Raw genomic sequence first — 27,794 nt, forward strand, 5'->3', positions numbered from 1 at the left:
GTCCTGGGAGAAAGGAAGATGAAAGATTTATAATTGCCCCGTAAAAATGCAGCTTAACAAGTCTGTGAGAATCTAGGAGTAACTGTAAACAAATGTATTTGGTTTTATCATATTTCTGAAAAAGCAGGGTTTTTTCCCTACCTATCTTCTGTTCTTTACTTCCAAAATGTCATCTTCAGAGAGAGGAAGTCTGACCTCTGCTACCTGATTATTTTTTGCTGAACAGTTTTGCACGTTACCTTTTAAATCTCTTTTGGATTTGAAATTTGGAATCCAGAGTTACAGCAATATGATTTACTTCATGTTAACCCTATTTGCAAAGTGTGCAGAAACTCAGAATGCTACATGGATCTATGCAAAAGCTACTCAGATTTCTGAAGCCCTGTAGATTTTACAATAAGGAAGTGATAGCCAACGCTTCCTTGCTTATGACTGAAAAAGAATTCTCTTCTTGTAACAAGCCCAGTTCTCTCTCAGGATGATGAAGAGATCATAACTTACTTAGGGTGTTTACCTCACCATCATGCAGTAAGTGCTTACCGTTGGACTTAAATTCTATTCTGACATTAATGCAACTGTGTTTTTATTATCAAATTAATGAATTAGTCATTTCACTATCAAGGTGTAAAACTTTCACCCCTTTTTTTCTTGGGCACCATATTCCTCCATATAAACAAACCCTGATCATGAGCTACTCCCTGCTCCAAGTTTAAAGGTGTAGGTGTCACAGGGCAAGACAATGGAAAATCAGTTTATTGGACTGTTTATGCTTAAAATACTGTGACCTACATCATGCCTGGTAATTTTTTAATGGGATGTATTTCTAAAACTGGTGGGTTTTCAATGCTCCAGAAAGCAAACATGATATGAGAGTCAGCACAGAATATGTTTTCAAGCAGTATGAGTTCTGTTTGCCAGCATCACTGCTGAAAATGAGATTCTTACTTTATTCTTAGACCTTTTAGTACACTTTACCCCAAAGTGCTTAAAGTTTCACTTTAGTGAGCTTTGCCACTAACATGTTAGAACAGTTCCCTTGCAGTGTTGCAGAATCCAGCACTGAAGGGTTGAGAAGTACCAGAATAGAAATTCCTGCATACAATCTGAGCAGGTTACTTAATACAGATTTCTTTGTAGAAATTTTTAATCATTCCCATCAAATAACCCCGTAATACTTTACAAAAATTAATAATTTTCCTAGTGCACCTTTTGAATGAAAAAGGTTATAGTTGCACTTTGCAAGTGATGATTTGAGACAAAGATAGAAGTCAACAATATCTTTCATGCATTTTGTTTGCTGCTCCTTTGGTGGAAGGCCATTCAGCTGGAGTTAGTTTACTCTCACGCAGCCTTTTCTGCACTGCAGAGACACTGACACCAACCACAGTTCTAAGTTCACAGCAACTTTTCAGAAGTCCCAGCTCAATCTTCTCCTTCCCTTTGCTTCTGTAGAGAAAATTAGGGGCACACAGTCACCAGCTGTGCAAAGTTTACAGTTGGATTAATTATCCCTGCTCAGATTCAGGGTTCATTAATTGTGTTAAGCAATGCGTTAGCATACTCATTTTGCTTGCATTTCTGGAGGTAGCATATTACTGCACTGCATTGCCATCTAAACACATCAACCCAGTCAGACGTAGCGTATTGTATCAACCAAGTAGACATGTCACTTAGCTCCTCCTAAGACATTTTTGCTGTTGAGCAGAAAAAAACCACCCCAGCTGCCAGAACTAGTAAGTTGTCATCCTCTATTAGAACCAGCAGTATAGGAGGATGAAATGCACATATTGCTATGAAGCCTGTCCCATGTTTGCTGACAAGGGAATGGTGAGTCTCAGGAAGCACAGGTTTGTTCTTTGCTTTTCTCTTGGGACAATTCAGTAGCAGACTACTAGTATAGTATCTTGTGTTTGCTTCCTGCAATGATTTACTGTAGTAACAGCTGTGTAAATAGTGAAATACATTACTGCTGGACAAAAACTGTAAATAGAATTTATGAGCTAATCAATGTATGATATATTTTGTAATAGTGCAAGAAAATAGCTGGGTACCGTTTACCATATTGCTCATAAAAAGCTGTAAGTACGTATAATAAAGCTAAGAGTACAAGTAGTATGGAAACTGGAATTTGACTGTAAACTGTTTACATCTTGCTTGGATTGTTGAGGAAAGTTACTTAGCACACTATTTAATTATTTATGGTTTTCAGTTATGCTGGTTCAGCTGTCATCTTGTTACGACACAAGAGCTAACAGATTTATCAGTATAGAGCTGAAGTCATGCGCTCCAGGAAGATCTGCTTTTGGGACACAAAGTGGATGTCAGAGGTTTGTCTTACTTAGGGTCCTCTAGTATTTGTCACTAGGACAGAACAAATTGCATCAAATTGCAACAAAATTTTATATAATACACCACCCATGCCAAAATTTTTGTTAGTCTTTACTAAAATATTTAGTGTTACTTTCTGCAGATGATGTGGTAGATGTTAGTTTCAGTCCTTAGTGAAAGAACACAACTGCAAATGGTTTGGGTTAAGATCCAAGTTCTTTGTAAACTAGTATTTTTTTCTGAGGTTTTTCTTCTTTCTCTGGTCAAATTATTATTGACATAAAATAAGTTAATCATGTATTTCTTATTTTATTAGAAAACAAAAGTTGAGTTTAAAAATCCAGGCTGAGTAGTTTCCTATTTGTAGGGTTTTTGCTTTGAAACACAGAGCAACAGTGGTAGTGGGTGGCTGTGCAGGTGCAACATGGCTTAATCGGGATGAAAAAATGTGATTTATCCAGGAAGCGTGCTATTTTTGGATACTTACATTGACATGAATCCCTTGTGAATTAAACCATTTAATATATGAAATGGAAAAAGTCCTTCTAATCTCCCTTTTGAATGAGCCGTGAAATAGGATCCGTGAACAGCCTGAAGTGTGAAGAGGTTACTATGGCTTGGTTCCAATATTTTTTATAAGATATTGAAAGATTTGCACTAGCCGGGAGCTTAAAGGAGAATTTATAATCTTCTATGAAATAATGCAATATGTATCAGAAAATATGTCCATTTTTCATGGCAAAAGCTTTCAATACTCTTTCCGAAAGTGATCTTGACACTCCCTGACAAATACATAATGTACTCAACTACAAGGTATCACTTTCTAGTAGAAAGTAGTTAAATAACTGTGTGTGCTGCCTGTAGTTGCACCTCTTTTTCAGGAAAAAACAATGCTCATGTTTCATGTCTTCTGTAATCGATGCTAGAGTGACTACAATTAAGAGATTTATATGTAGCCAACTTTGTTTAAAAATGTATTTATACAAAGTAACTTTTGGTTAAAAAGTTCTAAGTTTGTGATACAAGCTTCAAGACACCTGAACAGCTGGGATTTGTATCATAGTAAACTATTTTTGTAATGCATTGATTTCTTAACATGGTGCCAATTTTTAAGCCTTCTTTCCCTACAAGCAGCATGTTTTGTCTCATATTAAGCTGTTGCTTCTGTGTGCAAATTAATTATATTGGCTGAATGGTAACTTTTTAAACTTTTCTTAGTATTTGTTACTGAATTTTAAATCTTCCTCTCCAGATAAGTAACCTATTCTTGTGATGACTTGATTTAGACTTAAAAGCTAAACCACAGCAGGTGAATAATACAAATCACAGTTGCTTCTTTGATCAGGTTTTTAATGATCCTGGGTTTTCTGTTGTGCTGACTATTTATAGCTCTACTTCCCCTATCTGCAGGTTTGAGATTTCAGCACTTCTGAGAATTTGCTAAAATGGCAGTGTCTGTGTACACAGGTATATTTGCTCCACTGGCAGTAGTGATGCTGCAGCACCCTAGTGGAGCCTATTTCTGCTTTCCTCAGGTTTATGCATGCAACACTATAGCTAGTATCATCAGAAATAATTCCCTGTATTTTTGTTTATAACAGTAGAGACCAAAAAGTTTACCTATGTACCAGTTCTGGAGGCTATCCTAATATGAAAAAGTCACAGGGAATACAAAATGTGTTAGGAGAAGACTTCTTGACTTGAGAAATTGTGCTGTTGTCATGTGTCACAGCGGCAGCCTGCAAGACTGCACGTGCCCAACAGAGACTGCAGGCTGTCCTGGCAAAGCAGCTTTGTTTCTCAACTTGTATTAGTAATAACAAGATCAGCAAGATTTGAAGGTTGGGTTTGTTGTTTTGTTTTTTTTTTTTTTAATCCCGAAGTACCATCACTACTAAATTCAGCATCAGTGATTGAAGAACTTGGAAGTGAGCAGAGTAGCATATCAGTCCTTGTTTACTGCTAGTAGGACAACTATGTGGAAAGTGTGGCAGGAAACAAAAAACACTTTGGTGTTTTGAAGGAGGAGAAAATGCCTGAGAGGCCAAAATTAGGAGTAGCATTTTCTAAAACTAATGCTACAACAGGGAAATAAAAGACCGCTTCTGGATAGTTTTGTAAAATGGCGTGGTTTCATTGGGGTGGTGGTGTTCTCATCTTTGCCTGATGCTTCATCCAAAGAAATCGATCGGTATTTACTTAATGCTAGTTAATCGTTGCATGGAAGTCCTTCAACACATGCAGCTGTTAGTAGCTTAATGGGTACAGTTTTTCACATCCCAAATAAATTGGTACCTTAGAAAGGGGAATATAGCAATGCTGTTATGCTGTTTGTTTGAAGGAAACCTCAAATTAAGGTATTTGCCATGTGTTCCTAAAGTCTAATTTTTAATGAGTGGACTGCTTTAGTCATATGTGTAAATATGTGCAAAATTGTGCACACTAGTGAATCACCAATTTGTTCATTATAATATCTTACAGCTGCTAGTACTGGAAAGCTTGATGACTACCCTCAGTGTTCCTTTATAGAAGACCAATTCCTGACCTTGTGAGTGTAAAACCCTCTTGTACTATGTTAATTGCCTAGTCTCTGTGGCACTTAAAATTCACTTATATATTCAATGAGGAGATTTGTAGACATGTTCAAAGTTTATTTACTGATGAGTAGTTTTGCCTGAGGAATAGAGCTCAAAGATTCCTTTTTGTATGCAAAAAATAATTTTATTTTCGGTTTCCAGGAAATGTCTTTGTCAAATAATGGAAAACAAGTATTTCCCTGACAGTCGAAAAATTGTCAAGTATTTTTCTGATGGTTGATCTTTACAGAAATTGCTGCTTTTCTGAGAAAACTTGAAAAAAAGTAAGCATTATTATAAATCAGTGTAGCTGTATTAAGCTTAATAGATGTATTGATTTCTGACAATTGATGATCTAGTGTGGGCAGGAGGGATTTAAAATTCTGAATATAGTTCACTGTGGCTTCTCAATCAAGTGGAACTAAAATATACTCTGGACTCTATGAAACTATCAGGTTTGTGGTTCCAGTGTTCTAAGTTGCTAAAATAATCTGATAATTTTTTTTTTTTTTACCATGTCACATTTGCCTTATATTGAAGAAAGCCTGTCCTGTGTCCAGTATTCTACATGGAATACTGAATCTTTTTTCATGTACTTTCAGACAATTACTACGCCTCACCAGTTTAAGACCTGCGGTCCAAATCTGAAACCACAGGTGTGAGAGTCTGGTAGTATGTACCAGCACAATCTAATGGAAATACAGTCCATCTCTCTCTTCTCTGATCTTCGTTACTTGCACTAGATGCCTTTCTTCTTATGTACCTCACCCTGGGAGTTAGTCTGGTTGTTAGATGTTGACTCATGGAAAGATGTTACAAGAATGACTATTATGAGTAACATTGTTGCAGTACATTGGTCCTAGATGCTGGTCTTCACAATAAATTCAGATGACAGATTGATGTAATTAATACTATAGCTGAGCTCTTGACTAGGTTGGAATCTTTAAAGCATGTCCTATTTAAAGATCAGTCCATTTACCTTTTATTGGAGCAAGGAAGCAAACATCTGTGCTGCTGTTTTGCTAATTACCTCTGATGTTTCTGTTTAGACAAGCTGTTCATATTCCGTCTCTTCTGTACTGCTCAATTTCTCTGTCTTGCATTTTGAGAGATCTCTTTTGTCTTTGTCACTCCCTTCCCATTGCTTTCTGAATACTCTAAAATTCAGTTTGGTATGTTTTGTCTTTCTGCCCTTTGCATGCTCTTTCCACCCTTCGTCCTGTTATTTTGCAATTACAGTTTTAAGCAAGGGCCAACTACTCTCCTGCAATGCTAATGTAAGAGAACACGGTGTAGGGTAGATGCATATAAGGAGGTAGAGGGGAGTAACCACCAGTGGGTGGAAGTAACTATCTTGGTGGGTTGTGCCACTGCCAGTCTGAAGATTTGGCCACCCATTTTTTCATGCCTGGAAGTGTTCTGTGATTGATAGTCCTCACAGGTGGAGGAGAGAAAGCTTTCTTGATATAGATTTCACTTCATAGTCACATATATCTGTAAAGGACAAAATATGCCAGTCATTAATATTAGGGAATTTGGACTTTCTTGGTTATGAAAGGAGGTTTTTTATTCCTCCATTGTTGGCCATTATATGTGTCTTTACCCCTTGTACAGAGGACTTTTGGCATATAAAGTTTCATATTATGCTTCTGTTTGGGGAATGACTGAGAAATTAGTTAACATATTGATTAATTTGGATTTACTGTCAGTTTCAGGATTCTGTAATTTTGTTTCAAGTGAATGTGTGGTGTAAGCAATGCATCCTTATTAATCTACTGAAGAGTGTCTTATGTCATTTTATAAAGAACAAATCTCTTACCTAGTAGTCAGTATAAACAGTTGTGGAGCGTGTTGGCGGTTTTGTGTGCATGTTTTTTGTTTGATTAATATTTTTTAACAAACCCTGTCATGTGCTCATAAAACTGAGCAACTCCCTCTACTATTCAAAAAAAAAAATTCTCCACTGCAGGAAGTGTTATAAAGATGAGCAAACTTTACCTTTCAAAACTTTTAGGTTTCACTGTGACTATTTTGCGCAGCCTGAGTTGTTATGTTGTAGACCAAGGAAGTAATTGCACAGCCTTTGAGCTGATTGTACTTAAGTATATGGATAATGAGAAACACTGCAAAAGCTCTCTAATTAAAATTATTTACAGCACTAGCAGCTGCTAGTTGTAGTGGCTGCAAACTTCTTCAGCACTGTTCCAATCTTAGGAATTTGGAACATGTAGGATTTAACTTCGCTACAATTCAGGCTTTTGGCAGTAATGTAGAGGCTATGCTCAATCCTTCAGAAGTTAAAGAAATACAGCAAAGTAGATTTAAGGGCTTTTAGATTTTTTTTTTTCTTATAAAAAGCAGTGTTAGGCATTTTCTTTGGTTGACATACTTATTAGTGTTCCTACTATGATACAGCAAGAGAGGAAGAAAAAATTGCTTAGCAGTTCACATGTGAGCTACTAGAGAAACCTATTATAAGCTTAATTCTAAATCATGCAGAGACACCACTCTGCTGACCTTGCTATTGTGTGTGGCTTTCAGTAGAATTACATCTTTACTATGATTATTTCCTCCGGTGTCCTAGGAATCTGGCTTTGTCTCCCTTTTTAATGGGGAGCTTTAATGGAAAGCAGTGGTGCATTTGGCTCCCATCCTTGACTTTTCTGTAGCCAATAATGTTGCTAGTAAGAGTTACTCCTGGAGAGATCTGCTGCTCTTGCATGCACAGGTTCAATTTCATTATACTTGCATATGTTCCTTGACTGTGTTACAGCACAGTGTATGGTCCTCAAAACCTGCAACTTTGTCCCTGCTCACTGGAAGATTAAGCTCAAAGAGGTGAGGGAGTGAAAACTGATTGTCACTGAAGAGAGACTGATCAAAGAGATACGCCTTTATGTGAGAGTTGCAGTTTTGAATTTGAACTGCTTGTGAATGAGCATCACAACTGTTTTAACGGCTGAGGATCTGCTGTAGTCAAATACTTAAACATGCACCCACCCCCTTTAAAAGTTAATTTTACACTTGTAAATTTGAGAACTCAAGTGTTCGTTTGGTCCCTTGCACAAGTATATTATCATTATATGTGACCATGTCATAAAGGTTTGGTTTTTGTTTTCCCTTGTTCAGTATGCAGGACAGATGGAGTTTACTGCATCAGATAACTGCAGCGCTTTCTTTTTACTGTCCTGATGCCTGGTTTGTCAGGCACTATTTAGTAGTGAACCTGAATACAGAATTATTAACTACTTTTGGTTCTTTTACAGTGACTATCAACAAAATATCTAAATACTCTGTGATCGTTAGGGTAATTTCAAATCAGGTATTATTACTGCCACAATTTCAGACAAACGGAAGATAGGCACAACACAATTCAGACTAAAATTTTGTGATTACTTTAGGAATATAGAGGATTGATTTATCTAGGTGACTTTGTATTTTTATGGCATTTTACAGTGTAATTGTCATAAGGACATCTTTGGCTTCATTTGCAGTTTAGCATGTACAGTGTTTCTGAGATACCCAGGTAAACACCGAGGAAATGGTGGCCATTGTAATCTAAGCTATCAACTGTGGAAAAGCCTTGCTTTAAGTAATTTCTCAGACATTCAACAGAAGTCATTAATAGTTAAATATTAGTGTAATCATTAATGGTTAAACATCCTTTTTGTGATGGAGGGTTGTTTTGTTACTGATTGGGATTTTTTGGTTTTGCTTTCTTTGCTTTTGCTGCCATGTGGAAGACTACTGCAGGCCAGTCTGTGAGGAGTGATGGGAATCTTCAGCTTCATGCCATTGTGTACTACTTGATGAGTGTAGTTAAGATCTGTAGTAACAGCTTGTCATCCTCTGCATGAGAGCCAGCTGCAGTGAAAGGTGCATCTTGCCAGCAGCCTAAACAGCTTTTTGCCAACAGAAAGGGGACTTCAGCAACTGGGGGCTTCTAGGTTTACTTTCAAGTTCCGGAGGGAGGTATGCAGGTGTGGTTAAAGGACCCCGAATTCTGTTCCACCCTACCTGTCTGTTTCTATCACCCTTTCACCTTTCTGGCTATTGGAAGTAATTAACAGCAAATGAGTGCCTCAGCCCTAATAGAAGAGAGGAAACAGGTTAAAGAAATGTGACATACTGGCTTTGTGCCAGTAAATTTATGGAGCATTTTAGATGAGTTCTGAGGATAGCATATAAGAATATAGTTCACTAGAGACTAGTTAAAGATGTGTACCATTTCAAAGATTCATTAGTAGGCACTTGGAAGTTGAATGATGATAGATGCATTGCAAGCCACAATAAGTTTTGTTTTTCATTCTACCTTTCATTTAGTGATCCCATATATTAAAAAACAACACTGTGTTTAAAGAGAAAGGATCAATTAAAGATGACTGGGACAAATTAGACTGTCTGTGACACTTGTACAAGTAAATTTATTTGATTGTTTAACAGGGTGCATATTTGTTGGTAAGAATTATGGTTATTGCTGTGCTCGAGGGCAATCATTTTAATGGTTTTGTACCCTATGAAATATAGTACTTATATCAATAACACAAATACCAAATTACATCCTGGATCTTTAGTCCCATTTGGTTACAACACTGAACCCAGGCAGGGTTGAGTAGTTTTCAAGTAATCTGTAATAGCGTTATGTTTTGGTGAACTCTGAATATATTATACGCAGTGTATACGGTTTGCTACTGAGATAGCAGGCAAGTCTGACATTTGACATTCTTTCCATGGATTTCTAACCTTGTTGATGTTGAACCTTTCATCTTTGAAAAGGCGAAATAGGATTTTGCCCAAAAGTGACATTTGTTCATATCTTTAATGGGTTTTGACTCACTGAGAAGAGAAAATATTCTAGTACAGTGTGAGATGCTCCCAGGTAAATTGAGCAGATTATACTGTGCATAGTTAGGTGCATCTAGATACAGGTTGTAGGCTGCCTTAATGCTTCTGTGTCCTTTGGAGAGACATAAACAGGCTGATGTGCTGGATCACAAAGATACTTGGCTTTGGAAGAGAAGTGGAAGCAACTGACACAAGGAGCTTTATGGCTTTGAGGTGGATTGAAGGTGATAAGAGATGACAGTAAAAACAGAGGGACTGAACTTTACAGGGCTGTGGATCAAAGTAAGCTATACTAAGTGAAACACTGGAATATGATTTGTGAAGCATCCCTAATACTGGCAAGAGAATGAACTGAATAATAATCTAATGTGGCACAAACACAATTCACGGTTATACCCTTCATTTTGGGCTGTTTGTAAAGTTGAGTAGGGATTAGTTATAAACATCTTTTTTTCCTGGTTGATTTTGTTTGTGCCTATGAGCTTTGCAAACATGTTTTAATAAAGAGCCGAAGTCTATCTTATCCATTGTCTCAGGACACAATCTAATACCACCTCAAAGGTGTTATTAATATATTTCTGAGCATATCTGTGTAACAGTATAGGCCTCGCCCTGCCAAAGAAGTGCAGAACCTCTATCTTTGCTGATTTTAGGTGGATTTTTCCCTTTCAAAGTATCCGAGTATCTCCATAAAGCACTGTCTGTGAAGCTGTAATTAATTGTCAAAGCCCTGCTGGTGAAGTCCACTCTGCTCCAGAACATAAAAATGATCTGTTTGTTACCTGTAATGTCATGACTTGTTTCCTTGAACAGTAATTGATGTCAATTGTAAACGATGCCTATGAACTTGAAATTGTGTTGTTTATCTGCTAGGGACCTTGAGAGTGTGTTCTAACTCAGTCACGGTGGTATAGATTACATCTGTAGTGCAAGAATTGTCTAGGGACATAAATTACAGCAATTAAAATTAGCTAGAGGAGAAAGAATGATGCATTATTAATTGGCATAGTCATTAAAGGGCTGCAAAGAACCTAAAAAAGATACAATGTCAATACTCAAGCACTAAAAGTGACAGGCAGTATGCAAAGACCAATGATTGTATTCAAAGCCTGAGGTCATTAAGACACAGACAATTATGTGGAATTTTATGACTGCAGGTTAAGATCACTCCAACATAGTAACAATATGTTAAAACGGAAATTTTTCAAGAATTATAATATTCACATGACTACTCTGAATACTGGAGTAGTGCAATTAATTTTTACCTAAAGAATGTGTAGCACTTTATTTTAAAGAAGTTGGAAACAACAAAGAATTGTAAGGAAATCCCATCAGCAATCTGGTGAATTTAAGCAGAAAATGAACTTTTTTCAGCATTGAATATAATAATCTGAGCTCATACAAAGAAGGATAAATCCTGGCACATTGAAGAATGAAGATTTAATTAAGAGTCTCTTTATACTACAGAAACAAAGTCTTGCCTGTGTCATGCTGAGAAATATGGCAATCTGAATAAGAGGCTCATGGTAATGCAGCTGTATATCAGCTACTTAATTATTCATAAACCTTCTTGTCAGTGAGGTTCAGTGATTTACCTATCTCAGCTAATTTGCCTTATTCAAAATACTGCTTGTTTTATAAAATAGTTCATTTATAGTGCTGTAAATGAGGAATTAATGCTGAAAAACAAGTGTCTTTTATGAGAGAAGTTTTAATAATTGATTCGCAAAGCAAAGTAAACTTTAAATACTGGAGGTGTTAGAACAGCAATATATTTGTTTTGACAGCTAATGGAAGAATGTATGTCTACTGGGTGGAGTGTTAAAACTTCAAGGCAAACATCTCAATTTTTTCTCATCTAAGGGCTCCTTGGAAAGTTTTGGCTTTTTAAAACTTAATAATGCTTTCCTATTCTACTTGCTAAGAATTCAGATTTCTAATTCATCTCACTGTCTACCCCAAAGTTTAAACACTGAATGTGATTAGCTTTGCTGTGCAGATGCCAAATTGAATGGCCTCTGTTGATTCAGAGAAGCTGAGTGGTGTCAGAGTTCAGTTACTATGCTTTCAGGAAGGCCTCCTATTGCCAAAATGAGCTTTCTTTTTTCTTTTTCCATGCTGCATGCCAGAGTCTGCATCAGCATGCAACTGGACTCAAGAAAAGCATGTATGTACAGCCACTGAAAAAGCAATACAAATGTACAGCTACATCTTCTCTAAGAGCAGCCACCCACACACACACACACACACACTTAGTTGCGCCATTAGTAAGTTGGGGGTGGGTCTCTGTTTGCCTACATTAGATACGGACCGGTTTTGCTTAAATAAATGTTTTTGGCCAGGTAGTATCCTCTGGGCACTGAGAACCAGATATGCCATGACTCTTGCTACGTAGTCTTTGAGCAATGGTTAAAAACTATCATGTAAGACAGCCTTTCTCTTGCTATCTCTGAGGTTGCCTCTGTGTTCAGTGTGGTAGAAGAGTTTGCTTGTTCCAATAACGATTTAGCACTATCACACTGAAATGTGCTTTATTATATCCAGCACTTTATTATTTTGGCTTGAGATACTTTGCTTATGTGTTACATTCTCAAAACTCTGCACTGGTTTGAATTAACTGCTTAGTAGTCAGAGCAGGTAGCGTATGATGCAGTGTACTTCATCATCGGTTTTGTTCTCTCTGGATGCTTCTATGATTCAATGCACGATGCCAACCAGGAACTGTGGAATTCAAGGTCTCTGGGGTCTAAGTAACTAACAAGCTTCCATTATTCCATTCCTGGCTTCCATTAATTTTGCTGCTGCTCTTTTCAGACTTTTAGGCTGTGTGGGGAACTCATTGCTGGGAGCTGTAATCATGTCAGTCATTAGAATTGAACCAGCATGGTGAATACTCATTTTAAGTCATATAGGCGCATAGGTTTGGCTCTTGTGTTCAAACTATGTTTGATGTTGAATGAAAAGTTAAGGAGATATGCAACAGGGAAACAAAGAATTAAGTCAGACAATTCTGAAGAGAGTTTGCCTGGAGTATAGCAGTTCCAGAAACTCAGTGAAGCACTACTTGTGTGTTCAGCCACCGTGCAGAGATTGGCGATGTAGGATAATGATGTGAAAAAGTGGTGGTGACAGGTATTTGCCCAAGGACAGCAAGCAACAGACCATAAACCTAACTGCTTTTGTTTGCCTAAAGCACTACATTGCTGTTCCTATGTGTGAGTTTGCCATCTTTCCCTCCAGTAGGCAGTAGTGAGCCAATCTGGGAAAATCTTGGGCTCATGAAGAGGACCAGTGCTACGCATAAGTGATACTTGCCAGTGGTTTCAGCAGTATCAATGCTGGGCAGTTTCTGTCGTCCGAGCCGAGTTATGAAAGTGTAATCACAAAGCAATTGCCAGAAACCTCGGCTGTGCTCAGGAGGTTATTGACAGCTTTGCATGCGTGAGGTTCCTGATTGGCATTCAATGAGTCACATATGTCCAACCTACATGTCATTGGGATAGCAGCGGTCTAGTCTTACTGAAAAAATAAACAGTCACCCATTCAAAAAGGAAATACGTGCCCACCATCTCAGCTATGGTTCACCCTGTTCCTTTGGGTTAGATTTTCTGCAGTGCAACATAAATTAAATCACTTGCAAAAAACCCAACCAACCAAAAGACTTTACTATATACAGATTTTTAAATAACATTTTTATACAAAATAGTCCAGATTAAACTGGTTTTACTGATATTTACTGCTTCTGATCCATATGAGCACTGAACATTTTGCTTCAACTTACTCAAATTATTGAATATAATAGGGAAATAATTGTGTTCTGTTATTGCAGCATAGTGTACACCAGAGCAACTGCAATAAAATGGCATTGGCTTAGCCTGCTTCCAGAGCTGTTTCTTCTGTTAATGGGGAACTGAAAATCATGCAGAACATAAATTGATAGGATTATTAAGATGAAGAAATTTTTTTTAAAAAATGAAATATATACATGTTACTAATGTGCTATAGTGATTAGTGAGAAACTTTTTTTAACTGGAGGGCAGGGGAGAAATAATGAAAAAAAAATCATACAGAACTTTGCCTTTTCTGAGAGAGTATTTGGTGAACAGTCCTTTTGATCAGGTTGCATACAGCTGTGGAGCCAATTGTTACTTCCCTGCCATTTGCTCGAAACTCCTGCACTGGTCACAGCATTACTACGAGCTAGTCTGACCATCCAGACAAATTAAGAGAGCTCATGAAATGACTTGATTGAAGTAAGGTTGGAAGGTGATGCTGAACTTCTGTTATGCCCATCAGAATGGTTGCTTATCGCAGGAGGCTCTACTGCTTAGAATTGCTGTAAATAATGATAATACTTAGAAAGAAAGAGATATCAAATAAAGTCTTTGTACTACAAATTAAATGTATCTTTCTAAAGTTCTTTGAAAGCACAATTCTGATAACAATTATAGGACGCTGTCTTACAGTTCTCTTGATGACAAACCACAGGGAATAGAACACACATTCTTGTCACAGAAGGAACAGGTAATATCTCCTATAATTACATTGCTCACTCTGCCTGAGCTTGTCAGAGCTTTGTAATATGTTAAGGTCACTTTGGACTTTCTGGCAGTTTGACACTGCTGAATTTTGGGGAAAGACTACACAATTGCTTTCTGAGGAAAAAAAAAAAAAAAAAAACAACAAGCCACAGTTAAGAAAAAATTGTCTTTTTTTTAGTGTGCTACAAACTGTTTTCATATGAACCAGGGACTCAGTTTGGCTTAAGGAGGTTGTGGGAACAGCCTTGCTGATTTAATAATCTTGCTCAATCATGAAAACTAAGAAAAAATTTGATTATGTGATCAGCAGTTTCATCTGCATGTCTAGCAGCTCTCTTGGGAGAAAAAAAACCAAACCAAAACAAAAAACCCCCCATCACTTTTCTAACTTCATTTTCTCTTTTCTTTACCTTCTGACCAATTAGTTTTTGCATGTGCTGTCCTTTAGAGTGACTGGACATGATTTATCCCAGCAAAGCGGGGTTCAGAAGGTCTTTTCACCAGTTGTTGTTCTTTTCCAAGACACCAAACACCCTCAGAAATACATACCTTGTACTTTGTTATTGCACTCCCTATGCTGAAGCATACATGAAAATATTTTTTAATCATATGATTAAAGTGAGCATGCTATACATAAATTACAGTGTATGAACAATAGTATTTCCTAAATTTGATTGCTTTCACTTTATATCTTTACTTTCCCTTTTGAAAGGGTTTTGATATAAGAGTTTGTAAATCTTATTGATGTTCATGGATTAGTAACACCGTAATTTTATTTTCCTATGTTATAAAGTTACATGTGATGTGAATGCAGCAGACTGTGAGAAACTGGCAAAGCAGAGAACTTGTACGTATAACTGGGCAAGGCTTTGAAAATCTACTAGTAATGTGTGTATATGGTACAGTCTTGAAAGACTCAATTTCAGATTTCTTCCAAAGGAAGATTTCTTCCAAAAGATGCTTCTTGAGACCATCTTTTGCCAGACATGAAGATTTTGCCAAACATGAAGATTTGGCCAGGCAAGTTACCCCACGCTGTTTGCACATATTGTAGGTTTATGTGTACTATGTTTAAAGATTCATCATTACTGATTTTCCTTTCTTGAGCTTTCTGTCATTTATCACATTTTAAAAGATCAGCTTCACTTTCATAAACAGTTTATGGTCTTCATTCAGTTAACATTGCCAGGGAACAGTAGTTCCCCTGCAATAGGGCCGCCTTCCATACCAGAACTACTTTTCCTGAATTATTTGAGCCATATTATAGTCATTCTGTGGATGATACACCTTGCATATTCCCATTTTACATAACAAAATAAGTTATACTAGAAAGTTTGCAGTGGCCTTTGCCAAAATGTATTATTTTAATCACCAGTTGGAGATATTGGAGTAGTCACTGGCATGTGACCTGAACTACTTACTGCAGACTAACCATAGCTTAAACAGTTATTGGCAGGTAATTGGTGTGGATATCAGTGGTTACTGTCCCATTCCCTTCTCCTCCCTGCCCCACCATTTATGGCAATTAAGTATAAAAGATCTGAGATCTGAACTAGTGAGGCCCTCAACAAAGAGGGGAGTTTTACTTGACCACGTATTTGGGTCTCAAGAATATCTTTTGCCAGTGTGTTACACATTTTAATAATGCAATATGTTGAAAAAATAACTTTGTCTTAAACATATTGCTTGATAATTTCATTCAATTTCCTCTGATTCTTATAAGTGGTGAAAAATCATCCCCTCTTCACCTTCTCCATGCTTTTATGGATTTTTATCATATATCCCATTATATTTCCTATCTTCTACCCCATCTTCACAAAATCCTGGTTTATGTCCTCCTACAGAAGGTATTCCTTATCTTTGGTTATCTTTTTTTTGTTCTTCTCTGTCCTCTTTCTAGTAGTACAGTGTGTTGAGATGGGAGGAGAACAGAACTGCATACAGTATTCAGGATGTGGGCAAATTAAGGATTAATGTGGTGACATAGTTATGCTTTCTGTTTTGTTCTGTAGTCCATTCCTGTTAATATTTTCTGTTGCCTTCCTTGTTCATCATTGCTGGGCATTGAGATTACTTCTTTACAATACTGTCTGTCACAACTGAAAGTCTGTCTTGAAAGTCAGTATCTACTTTAGATTTCACTGAAGTGTATGGATGGTTAATCTTGTTTTTCTCCATATACGTTACATTATTGACTCTGAATTTCACCTGTTACTTTATTGCCAATTACTCAATATTGTGAAATTCTTTTGCAATTTTCTGTTAAATTTAACCTACCCTGAATAATTGTGTGAACAAATGTTCTCATCTTGCTTTTTCATCTGTTGCTAGGACATCTATTAATATATTTTATGGTGTGGGTCCCAATACACATTCCCACAACTCCCTTCTAAAAGTCTTCTTCACCATGTAAACTAACAATCTGTTTTGACCTTTTCTTTCCTGTTTTAACCACTTAAGTCACATGCTAGGACTCCTGTTCATCCCATGATAGCTTAGTTACTTTAAAAACCTATAGTTGAAGGAATTTGGTCAAGAGCTTTTTGGGAAGCAAATATGGTTTGTTAATCAGATCATCTTAATCTCTATGTCCACGGACTCTTTCAAATGGTTTTAATAAACTTGTGGGGCAGTAACTTCTGGCTTACAACATGCATATGGACTGCCTTCCAATATATCATACTTATCTGTGTATTACAAACACACTAGTGTTTTCTAACTTCTGTATTCATTGGTTTTAACACTGGCATAACCCAATGAAGAATGAGTCTCAGTGTTTATGCTCTGTTTTGGCAAGCAGGGAGCAGAAGCAAAACCAAGAGAAGACAAAATAAAATAGATATAAAAGAGAAAAAAATGAAAAATAGCATCATATCTCAAAAGAAAAATGAGATGGGGCAGCACTTTGCTGTAAAAGAGCAGGTGCATGTTGAAAGTCCTTCAGGTGGTTTTGGCCATCACAGCTTTGTTTAAATCACCTCACTGAAACAATGACAGTTCATTCCAGCCATTTGGGATGGTGTTGACTGTTTCTTTCTCTCTTTCTCCCATCCACACATCTCTATTCTTCCTTAACTTTTGGTAATGAAGCTACATGTGACAGAGACGTGGGGCATAGAATTCTCTGTTATTGTTGTAATGTTTAGTTTTAAGGCAGCATCTTGTATATGTCATGCAGTGCCAAAAATTCATCCGTTAAATAGTAGTTCACTCTCTTTTTCTGAGAGGACTGAGTGAAAGACACTAGCCTTTCAGAAGTGCTCAGCATGTGTGGTTTCAGTTATGTTCGCTGGAATGTTCAGCATTTCTGAAATTTGGTCTGTTAATACCCCAAACCAAGAGGAGGAAGTTGATATTAGTGGAAAATTAATTTTGAATGGTGCTTCCAAGCAAAGATCTTTTAACACTACTGGACCATTATTAGGAACCGACCTGTGTGGAACAAGCAGAGGCTTCTTTTCATACCTTTGCTGAGATGATTTGTAAAATCCAGAGCAGGAGAGGGTAAAATGTGTGAGATAACTAGTTCAAGAGATACCCACTACTTGAAATTTTTATTTGATTTATGTTTTTTCTTCTGAGTATATAACAGGTGGGCAAAATAATATATATTAAAAAAAAGGCACACTGTTTTGATAAGGTATGATATTCTACACTGAGATTAGTGGAACTGGGGTGGCATAACTTAGGACAAACAGATGATGATGATATCAAGGGCCACAAAAAAAAAAAAAAAAAGTTGCTGAGGATTCCAGGAAAGAGCAATAGGAGCTTCAGCTCTTTCATTTGTCAGTCCCCAAGTCCTTTCACTTTAGGTTCCTCCTCTCTAAAGAGAGAACATACATATAATTGGGTTATACAAGAAGCTGGACAATTTTAACCACTATCTTATGCATTTTTACTTATTCACCTCTCTTCTAAAATATGAAACCAGCATTACCATGCTGTTGATATGGAGTCAATAACTGTAATTACCTCTATTGTTTATTGCATAATTTGCTAGATATTGTAGCAGAAGTTAAGGTTTATCTGTACTTTTTTAAAAAATGTATGAATGGAGTTCTTTTAATTTTCTTAAAAATCTTAGTTTTCTGGTAAGTAGAAAACAAGCCAGCTATCAAAGTATTACATCATATACTATTCTTGTTGCATGCTCGTTAGTGGGGTGCTCTGAGGAAAAAGGCTTATAGCAACTGAGAATATACTTCAGCCATATTACATTATCTGATACTTCTGTAACAGAACATGGCTTTGCATTTTTCTTTTTGTGAGAATTTGAAGTTGTAAATCTTCCTGCTTAATCTTAGTCTCCTCTTCCCCAGAAATGTGTTTTGCTAGGTGGAGAAGTGCTTTGTACTCTGTGGTCTCCTGGGGGTATCCACTTTAATTTTCAGTTTATTATAATTTGTTTTCTTTGTTGACTCTTAATTTCATTTCATCATAACTTGGCATGTTGTTTAGCTGCTATTTCCCAAGGTCTGCAGCTTCCCTGCCCTGGTCATGTCACTTTTGATTAAGCAGTCGCAAAGCCCTTTACCCAGCTTCTAAAGGGTAAAAGTCAAAAATCAATAATGTGCCAGTCCTCCCCAAGTGCAGTAGCAGTCAGAGGTAAATGAATGATTAAACATGATGAATAACAGTGTAATGGAAGACGCAAAGTAGGGAAAAGTGCTCACTTTAGCCTAAACTCAGAGATTTATTGCTGAGTACTACAAATAATGGAATCATCAATCTTCCAAGGACTAAAAAAGGCATCTGCTGCAGCCGGTTTAAAATGCAGTGAAAGAAATCTTACCTCCTCATCATTGCCTATGGTGGTCCAGTTATTCTGTAGTACTGAATACATGTTGCATAAGGAAATTGGTATGTAAACTTAGTGATTAAAATTGAGTGCTTCTTGTACAGTTTAAAGTTAAGACTGTTTGGCAGAGAAGAAAAAACAGCTAGTATCAATTACTATGAATGTGCATACAAGGATGCCAATATTCAGATGTTTAAATGGTACCAAATGACTGACATAGATTAGTTTTGTAAGATGAGACTGAGATGGTAATTATACTTAACAGGAAAAAAGGGATATTGCTTAAAGAGTGAAAAGAGAAACTTTTTAAGGATATAAGGCAAAGAAGATAATGTAAAAGTTAGAACTTCTACGGGATAGTGGGAATAATTTAATCATAGATGCTCAACAAGGCCTAGTGTTTCTAAGTTAATTCTTTGCTTGTCTGTTGATGAAGGAGAAGACAGCTAGAGACGGAACAGTTTTCATTAACTTGTTCACCAAAGAAGAGGAAAATACACAGAAATGGAGAGTGTGTCAGTATTTCATAATTAGAAAAGGTTTGCTTGCTGTTTGTAGCTGTAGCTTCACAGAGTTAGAAGTAGTCTATATCAGAGAAGAAAACCTTCCAGAACAGCCCAGCTCCTGCAGGAAACAGTGCTATGGATTTTGGTTGAAGTGCTATATTTTAAGAGTTTTATATTTGCAGCTTGGCAAAGAGTAATGTTTAAGGTATCTTCAAGCCATCCCCACATACTGAAGTACATCTGCAATGCTAAAAGCGTGTGGATCTGAACAAGCTCAGGGAGATGAACAAGCTCAGGGAAGCGGAGAAATCTTTTCCTGAGGCAGATATAATAGCAGGAAGTCCCTAAGGACTGTGTGGTGCAGCATCTCCTTAGATGTGGGGCTGCAGTCACCTCTTTCTGTGAAGAAATCTCCGCTGGCAAACTGAAGACTTTTAAAGTAGGAAGAATAGAGCAGTTGTGAAGCCTCTGTTTTTTCTTTCTACCCTTGAATGAACTACAACTTGGTGTTAGGACTTGTTCTGTCATTAGTATGAGAAGTGTTGGGTAACTTCAACTATTTTGAATTCAGGAACTCATCATTATCTTAGTTTTCAGTACCAACTGCTTAAATTCATCCTGTGGTTTTTAATGGGATGCATCATCACTGTTCTGGGTTTCATTATCACCATCATGTCTCTTGGGTATGCTTCCTTGCTTCTTCCCTATTAAAAATCATTTAAATTGGAGATCTCTTTACTCCTTATGTTTCCCATGACCTATTAGTTCTTCAGAGAAAGTCCTTCTCTGATCTATTACTCTTTTGTACTCTCCTCAACCCCAAGTACGTATATGGAATCCACTTACCTTATACACATCTCTTCTGGAGGATTCACGTCTTCTCTGTGGAACTTGAGAGATGCTGTACATTTAATTTCATCTAGTGGTTCTGATATTTAATTCACTTCCACAGTGAGGTCAGGAAGCTGGTACAGAATGGCCTGCAGCCATCTTGGATCCCTAGATCCCTTGCCCAGTGACACTTCTCAGCATTCTGGCAGCAGTCTCTTTTCATTTATTACACATACTATTAATTTGCCGTGGGGTCTGATATTGATCTTTCAGTCCCATTAAAATCAGAAATTTTGATTTTAACCCTTTTTCCTTGGAAGAACAGAACATGTATCCTGAGGTCTTTCCCAATTAAGTTAATCCCAAGCAGTTAATCCACCCCTGTTCCTTTAACATTCTTGACTGAACTATGATGCAAGAAATAAAAAGAAGCTTTCTTGAAGAGCTTGCAAAAGCACTGTTAGAAATTGTATTCTACCAAAAAGGGAAGGAAGACAGCACAAACAAAGGCTGTGACTGATTTGCTTCCTAATGCTGCTGAGTAGGGTGTTATCTATGTTCCTGGACAGTTCATTTATGTCTGATATGATCAGTCAAGCTGCATCATTAAACTCCTAGGTCCATTTGAATGGGAGCTGCACTGTATTCTATTTTATTACATGCAGTCTGTTGTTTCTTGTTGGCTTTCATTCTGTATCTGATTCTCTCTTTCTCATCTCTTCTGGCTTTTGCTGCCTTTGGGAGCTATTTTAGGGGAAGGGATCTAAACACATGGATTTATTTACTGTCTATATAGACAGTTTAGATTTATTTGATCCATCTTAATGACTCCTGTCTTTCTGCCAGTTTGGAACGTAGCTGGGACAAATATGTTCTGGCAGACACATTCTTGGGTTGACCTTTTCTCAGTCAGTGAACTAACACCAGCAATACTTTTGATGTAAGATTATTTTTAAAAAAAAATTAAACCAAATTTAGATTTCTAATTTCAGAAAACAAAACATGCGTATCCTGCTCTAGTGTATCTCATTGTTCTTCCTAAAAAAAAAAGTTAAAACCAAATTTAGATTTCTAATTGCAGCAAACAAAACATGCGTATCCTGCTGTAGTGTATCTCATTGTTCTTTCCTCATAGGTGTGGAATTTGGAGGTGGACCAGTGTTCTTGCTAGAGGCTCTGGGACTGTGGCTCGTGCTGCAGCTCAGGCCATCAAATTTTCTACCTTCAGCAGTGGAATGAATTGCCAGCTGAACTTCTCTCAGCTGTTTTGTCTTTTAACCTTTATTAATTTTAGTGAGTAGACTTCTTATATGAGCTTCCACCACTTTTTTCTTCTGAGGTGAAGAGTGGCTAGAGAACTCTTGCTCTCCATTCCATTTGGTACAGCACCTCTATGGCTCACTGCAGCAGCAGAGAAGATAGGAAAGCATGGAGCTAAGTCAGAGGCCTATGGGCACTGTTAAGTTATGGACTTTTAAGTTGGTGGAATTCTTCAAGTTTCCTGAGAGCTGCAGCTCCATTCTGTGAGGCAACCTGGATGTGAAGATTCTCACAGAAAGAAGACTTCCCTAAAGCAAAGATAAGTCTTGTAATGTTGGGTGCTGCAAAGACAGACCAATGCTGCCAAGCAAGTGACATGAAAATTGGACAGCAGATCCTGACTTCCTGTTGTGAGGAAAGTTTTTTTGTGTCTTTTCTTCCCACAGCAGCTCTTTCAATGTTCTGCATTAGGCTCTGCCACAAATCCCACTTTTCATAAATGCTTGGACCACTTCTGAAACCCAATATTGGGATCTAACAGAATAGTCTGACTTGCACTCCACAGACCCTCACTTTGAGGGCTTAGGGTCTCACCAGGCAAAGGGAATGTGTCTGTCTTTCCTCTCAATGGGCTTGCTCTGTATGAAAGTATAAACTGTGCTTTAGGCAATCCGTGACCAAATGAAACACATATGAACTCTTCATTCCCTGTGCAACTGATTCATCAGGGGATTAGACAGATAAATAGGAAAATGTTTCTTATGTTTTAAAGTGATTGATTTATCAGGGCTCAGGTGGGTAGCATTCTACCTTCTGTCTGAAACTAGTCAGGGAGAATCCTGCACACTGCCACAAGGGGCTACACCCCTGCCCAGTTCCTTCTCAAAAGACTGTCAGTGCCTTGCGAGGAACTCCTTAAAATGTAGAATCTTCTTCCTCAAGCATTATAAAAGAAAAGGTTTCTTATTCAAACTCCCTTGGATTTTGCAACAGCTAAATGAAAATTTATAGTTTAAAAAGTGTTTTATAAAAAAAACTTCATTATATTTTTTTTCTTTCCAAGCTTGAGAAATGGGAAAAACATGCATTTTCTTTTCCTGAGGTCACATACTGATTGTGTCTAAACTGTCCTTTCTCACACAGACACTGAATAAAAGTCACCAGTTTACAGAGTTGAGACGGAGAGAAAGAGAGCGGGTTAGAGGACTTTAGTCCTCTGAGTCTAATTCCTGCTCTGTGGTGCTGATATTTCTGTGGTTTTAGTACAGTACCACAAGTTGTCTTTAACCCTCTGACTCTGAATGTCAGGTGTGGAGAGCTGGAGAGAGCCTGTGATGCTCACAAAGGACAGTATCTGTGATTCTGTAATGGTTGGACTAGATGATCTTCAAGGTCCTTTCCAACCTAGATGATTCTGTGATTCTGTATGCTCACCTCTGCCAACAGCTCCATGTTGTGGGAGCATCTGTCTGTTACATGATATGATGCATTGTGAGGGAAAGAGACCTTTTTCACCTTTATCTTGAGGCTGCTTCTACCCCTTTTTATGCATCTGAATTCAGAGGGACACAGAGAATTCAGGGAAGTATTAGCTAAAAATGCAGACAGAGCTCAGCCTTCACTATAAAAGGTAACATCGTGTGTTGCTTATCTGTGCTCACACTGAGGAGCATTGTGATGAAACTACCATTTTGCAGGGAGGTCAGTCTTGATATCTAGCAGCTATGGTAAATAGTAACAGTAACAGTTGGGTCCTACTAACCTTCTCTGTCATTAATAAGTTAACATTAACAGTTAACCATCTTAGAAGAAGGCATAGGTGTTCCTTGGGTAAACACACTTACAATTATTTCTCAGGTGTTGGTAAGTCAGCTGACTTAATCTTAGATAAACTATACCAAACTTTGTGGTTATCATTACCTGTGAAAGTTGAATTTGATTCTTTCTGCTGTGCACATAAAGTATATTATGTCTTGTCTACAGCTCTCCTCAAAGCAAGTTCTTTCTGTGCATACTGGGAAATAGCTTCTACATCATGTTAGAACCCTTACTGCTTATTTGGAAGGCTTGGCTTCATGAAATCTCAAACAACGTGGTAACTATGCCAATCATATCCTGTTCATCTTGCTTCTCTCAAAATGACTCATGGTCTCAAAACTGCTGCAAGCAAGATATTAAAAATCACTCAGCAGTTGGCATACAGGACATCATGGAAATTTCTTACAAAGTATGAAACAAATTTCCTTCCTCAAAGTCCCCTACTGACATTCCTGGAAAAAACATAAGATGCATGATGATGTAGAAAGCAAGTTAAAATTTGCCTGTGCTGGCATTGTTTGTGTGGGAAGTTGCTACTGGATCAGTTCTGGCATCATTCTAAACAGGCTAAACTTCTGTTCAGTATGAAAGGTATTGCCATACTCAAGAGAATGTTCTAACACAAAATTTCTTATCTAAGAAATTTGTCTTTCTTTAAACATTGTTGATCAGCTCATCTGGAATAAAACTCCTGGAACTTCTGATTGACAAGGGTTTGTTTTAATGTACTTTTCTGTAGAGCAGAATGAAAATTTGATCAGTTTATGCTGTTCTGCCCTCCTAGGCAATAACATTTAGTCAAAACCAATTTATTTATCTCATCTTACTGGAAGAGTCTCACTCTGTGTACTCTTTATGAGCCAGCTTCATTTCAGTTCATTATATTGTTTTACTGATTTGCACATGCCTTCAAAACCCAGGAAAAGAGTTACTTTTGCTGTTGAATGTCAACTGCATCTTCGCTACTGTTTGTCTCTCAGGAGCTGCTTCAGGAGTTTCTGGTGTTCAGCTGACATCTTTCAGTGCTGACCTCAGCTGCATTAAAAACATGTTGGAACAGACATTGTTTCAGAAATCCTTAATGGTAACAGCACCTTTTCACAAATGCAACGTCCATTAATCACACAATGGACGTTATTTCAACGCCAAAGGCTAGAAGAGGGTGGCCATACATCTTCATTGTTGCTTATCTGTCAGTGTCAGTGCACCATTATCAATGATTTTTACTCAATATGCAACAGTAGGAACCTGTATCAGGAGGGGCAGACTGTTCCTAGGAATCTTAGTTATGCTGATGGTTATTCTCAAAGTTAGCTTGTCAGGTCCCTTATTTATTTTTTAAAAGACTGTAGGAGTTCTTATTCTTTGAGCATTATTTAGTGAATGCTCAATTCATGTTCAGATTTTTTTTAATCTTCTGAAGCCTTAAATAATTAAGAAAAATCATTTTAACATGCACCTATTGACTTTCTAGCTACTACCAAATGACTTGAAATAAATAAATAATGAAAACAGCCTGATACTTCACAGACAAAAGTGTGCATTGATGAGGAATGAAGGAGTTGATTCAGTTAGGGTAGCAGCGAATGCTGTTGGAAATGACAGGTACGTGCAAAAATGCAAGCCTGGCATATCAGACTCCACTCTAACAAATACCAGTACATTTCAAAGGGCATTTGGAATGAGTTTCTTTGTTTGCAGGTGCATTACACCTTACAGCTGTTAGGGTTTTTCTGTAGTATTTTAACTTCTAAATGATGAATTTATATATCAAAAGAGACCGTATTTTAATCAAGGTTTCAGGATGCTAAGTCCCACAGAAATGCATGAAAAGATTCAGCCTCTGCTCTCATCTATTTTGATTACAAACAATAAGTGTGAGGCTGGAGAACAAACAATATAGTTTGAATTTTCAGCTTTGTGTGGCTTTCTACATAAACCAGTCCCTTAACAAGGCTTCCAGTGTGTTTTTCTTTTTTCTTTTAAGATAACAAGACTCCTGATTATAGATATAACACAAATATAAAAAAATAGTCAATATATAAAATTAATTTGCTATCTAAGTCAGAGTATGGACAATAGTCTACCGTGTAGGGCTTCATAGTTGCCTCATAAGGCCAGTATATGCACTATGCCTGCTGTTATGCCTGCTCACAGCAGCATGGTTTATAGAAGTATAAACAGATTAGTATCTTTTCTCTAAAATATCTGGCATGTGCTTGCCATACAGATCCCTAGAGTGCCTGATAAATATGCAATATCAGGCTCATTTCTTTAAAGAAACATTGGCACTTACTCTGTACTTCTTTGAAATAAAAAGCTTTTCCTCCTTAAACTCTTTAAGAAAAAGATAACCCTCAAAAAAATCCTTTTTTAAAAAAAAGTATCTGTTTCTTAAAATACACAAACTTGGCTGGTTTGTGATTTGTCCCTCTTGTCTTTTTTTCTATTTATTTGTTTTAGAAATGAACAGTTTTTCTAAGGGGTTCATTTCTTCTGTGCTGGAATTTTCCAAGCTAGAGTTTCACAGAATATCTTGCATATAAACTTTGGCTCGTTTATTGAGCTTGTCAGGGCACATTTCCTTTGAAAGCTCAAAACAGTCTTGTAGATGCCATATTTTTCCCTCAGACAGTGCAGTGTGTGATATTTGTTCCTGGAAAGGTTCACAGGACAAGCTACGATTCACTTTTACTTTTTTTTTTTTTTTTTTTTAAAAAAAGTCACAAGAGATGCACAGGATTTCAAGAGTACTTTTTAATTCCCAGTTTTGCATCAGTTCGGACACATGGACCCATATATACTCACATTAAGCTGCTTCTAAAGTAGAAAGTGCATTTGCAACCTGTATTTGTATCTAGCTATCCACCTACCTCAGGAAATAACCTTCAGCTCTAAAAACACAGTGTTGTACCTTGTGACCTAAATGAACAGCAGTAGTAACTGAAACAGAAGAAAAATTCTACAGATGTATAGTGGATATGCTTCCCAGCGTTATAGCAGAAAACTGTATGCCTGGCATCTTCTCCTGTTGAGCATCATTAATGGACACAGCAGCATACTGCTTACCAAATATAACCCAGTTGCTTTTCCTACCATTTAAAATAATAGTATAACCCTATATGCTTGGTCATGCTGTTCGGTTAGGTTTGTCCAAGGAGCTTGCATGGGTAAACCCTACTGTATTTAGTGTATAAGTGGAAAATATATAAACAGAACTAGAACTTCAAAATTTTCATTGTTAGAAATGACAATAACCATTACTTGGTCTTTCTAAAGTCATGCTAAGGAGAGTGTGTTGCTGTGATGAATAAATGCTGCTGCCATAAGTGTTAGGATGGCAGATACTTAGGTGAGCAGATTTCCTGCATGCAATCAAACTTTGTGTGCTAAGCTCTACAGAGCTCAGAATAAAATACTAATTAAAGCCTTACTGCTTGAAATTTGCTATATGTTAAAAGTACCTTCTATTATGGTTTTTTTCCTTTTCAGGTGCTGCTTCTTTTGGAAATTAAGTGGTTGGGCCTTTTTTTCAAGCAAAGTGGAAGCAGTATCAAAGGCTTGAAATTTGCTTGGTTTTGAAGTATAATGCATATGAGTGAGGAAGAAATCTTGTATTCTAGGAATTAGGTATGTTGTTCATTTTAAAAGTGCTTTACATTAATACATAATTGTAAAGAAAAGTACTTTTATAAAGGGCAAAGGTACTCAGGATGGTACAGAGTTTTTCATATTACATGAGTAACAATCAACTACTCAGAAACTGTAAGCTAGTGTTCCCTAAAATGCTGTAATCTGAATTAAGGTCTGACTGAAAGAATATGAGCTTACACAATGTGGGCTCTGTAGAATACTTTTAAATTCATAATTCTTTTTAATTAATTCATCTTTTTAAGGTGAAAGTTCAGCATACTCTGAGTATTTGTAGTGTACTAAATATGCTGGAGAACAATAAAAGGAGAAGAACAGAACTGAAGAATAAGAATATAGGGGAAAATGTGAAAGTACCTAACTACCAGATAAATGCTTGTCAAGGAATTTTGATAAGGCCTTCACTTTGACAGATAAAGATGAGAGAACATCAGGGGAAGTAGAGTTTAAATGAGCTTTGTGCTGCAAACAGACAGTGCACCAATTTTGGGTATACTGTAAATTTATGACTTGTCTAGAAATCTGGAGCAAGTGCATTGGAAAGATGAGATCATTTGTCATATCCCAGAATACAGCAAGCCTGGTAGCCATCGGGTTTGCTGACCTTAGGTGACTCGACTTTTGGAATGGCTTTCTG

At 37.2% G+C, this 27,794-nt stretch overlaps 1 protein-coding gene across 8 annotated transcripts in view; it reads left to right on the plus strand.

Annotated features, from left to right (window-relative positions):
* The window catches only part of SULF2 (sulfatase 2), a 164,227-nt gene that overhangs the window by 50,194 nt on the left and 86,239 nt on the right, over positions 1-27,794 (plus strand). For 2 of the 8 annotated variants that reach the window (XM_074888625.1, XM_074888627.1), the window contains exon 2: positions 4,810-4,876. The exons of the other annotated variants lie outside the window; for them this stretch is intronic. The gene's annotated coding sequence lies outside the window, so the exon portion shown is untranslated. The remainder of the gene's footprint in view (positions 1-4,809; positions 4,877-27,794) is intronic. 8 annotated transcript variants of the gene reach the window in all.

The sequence above is a fragment of the Strix uralensis genome, chromosome 18, assembly GCF_047716275.1.
Source record: "Strix uralensis isolate ZFMK-TIS-50842 chromosome 18, bStrUra1, whole genome shotgun sequence".
NCBI lineage: Eukaryota > Metazoa > Chordata > Aves > Strigiformes > Strigidae > Strix > Strix uralensis.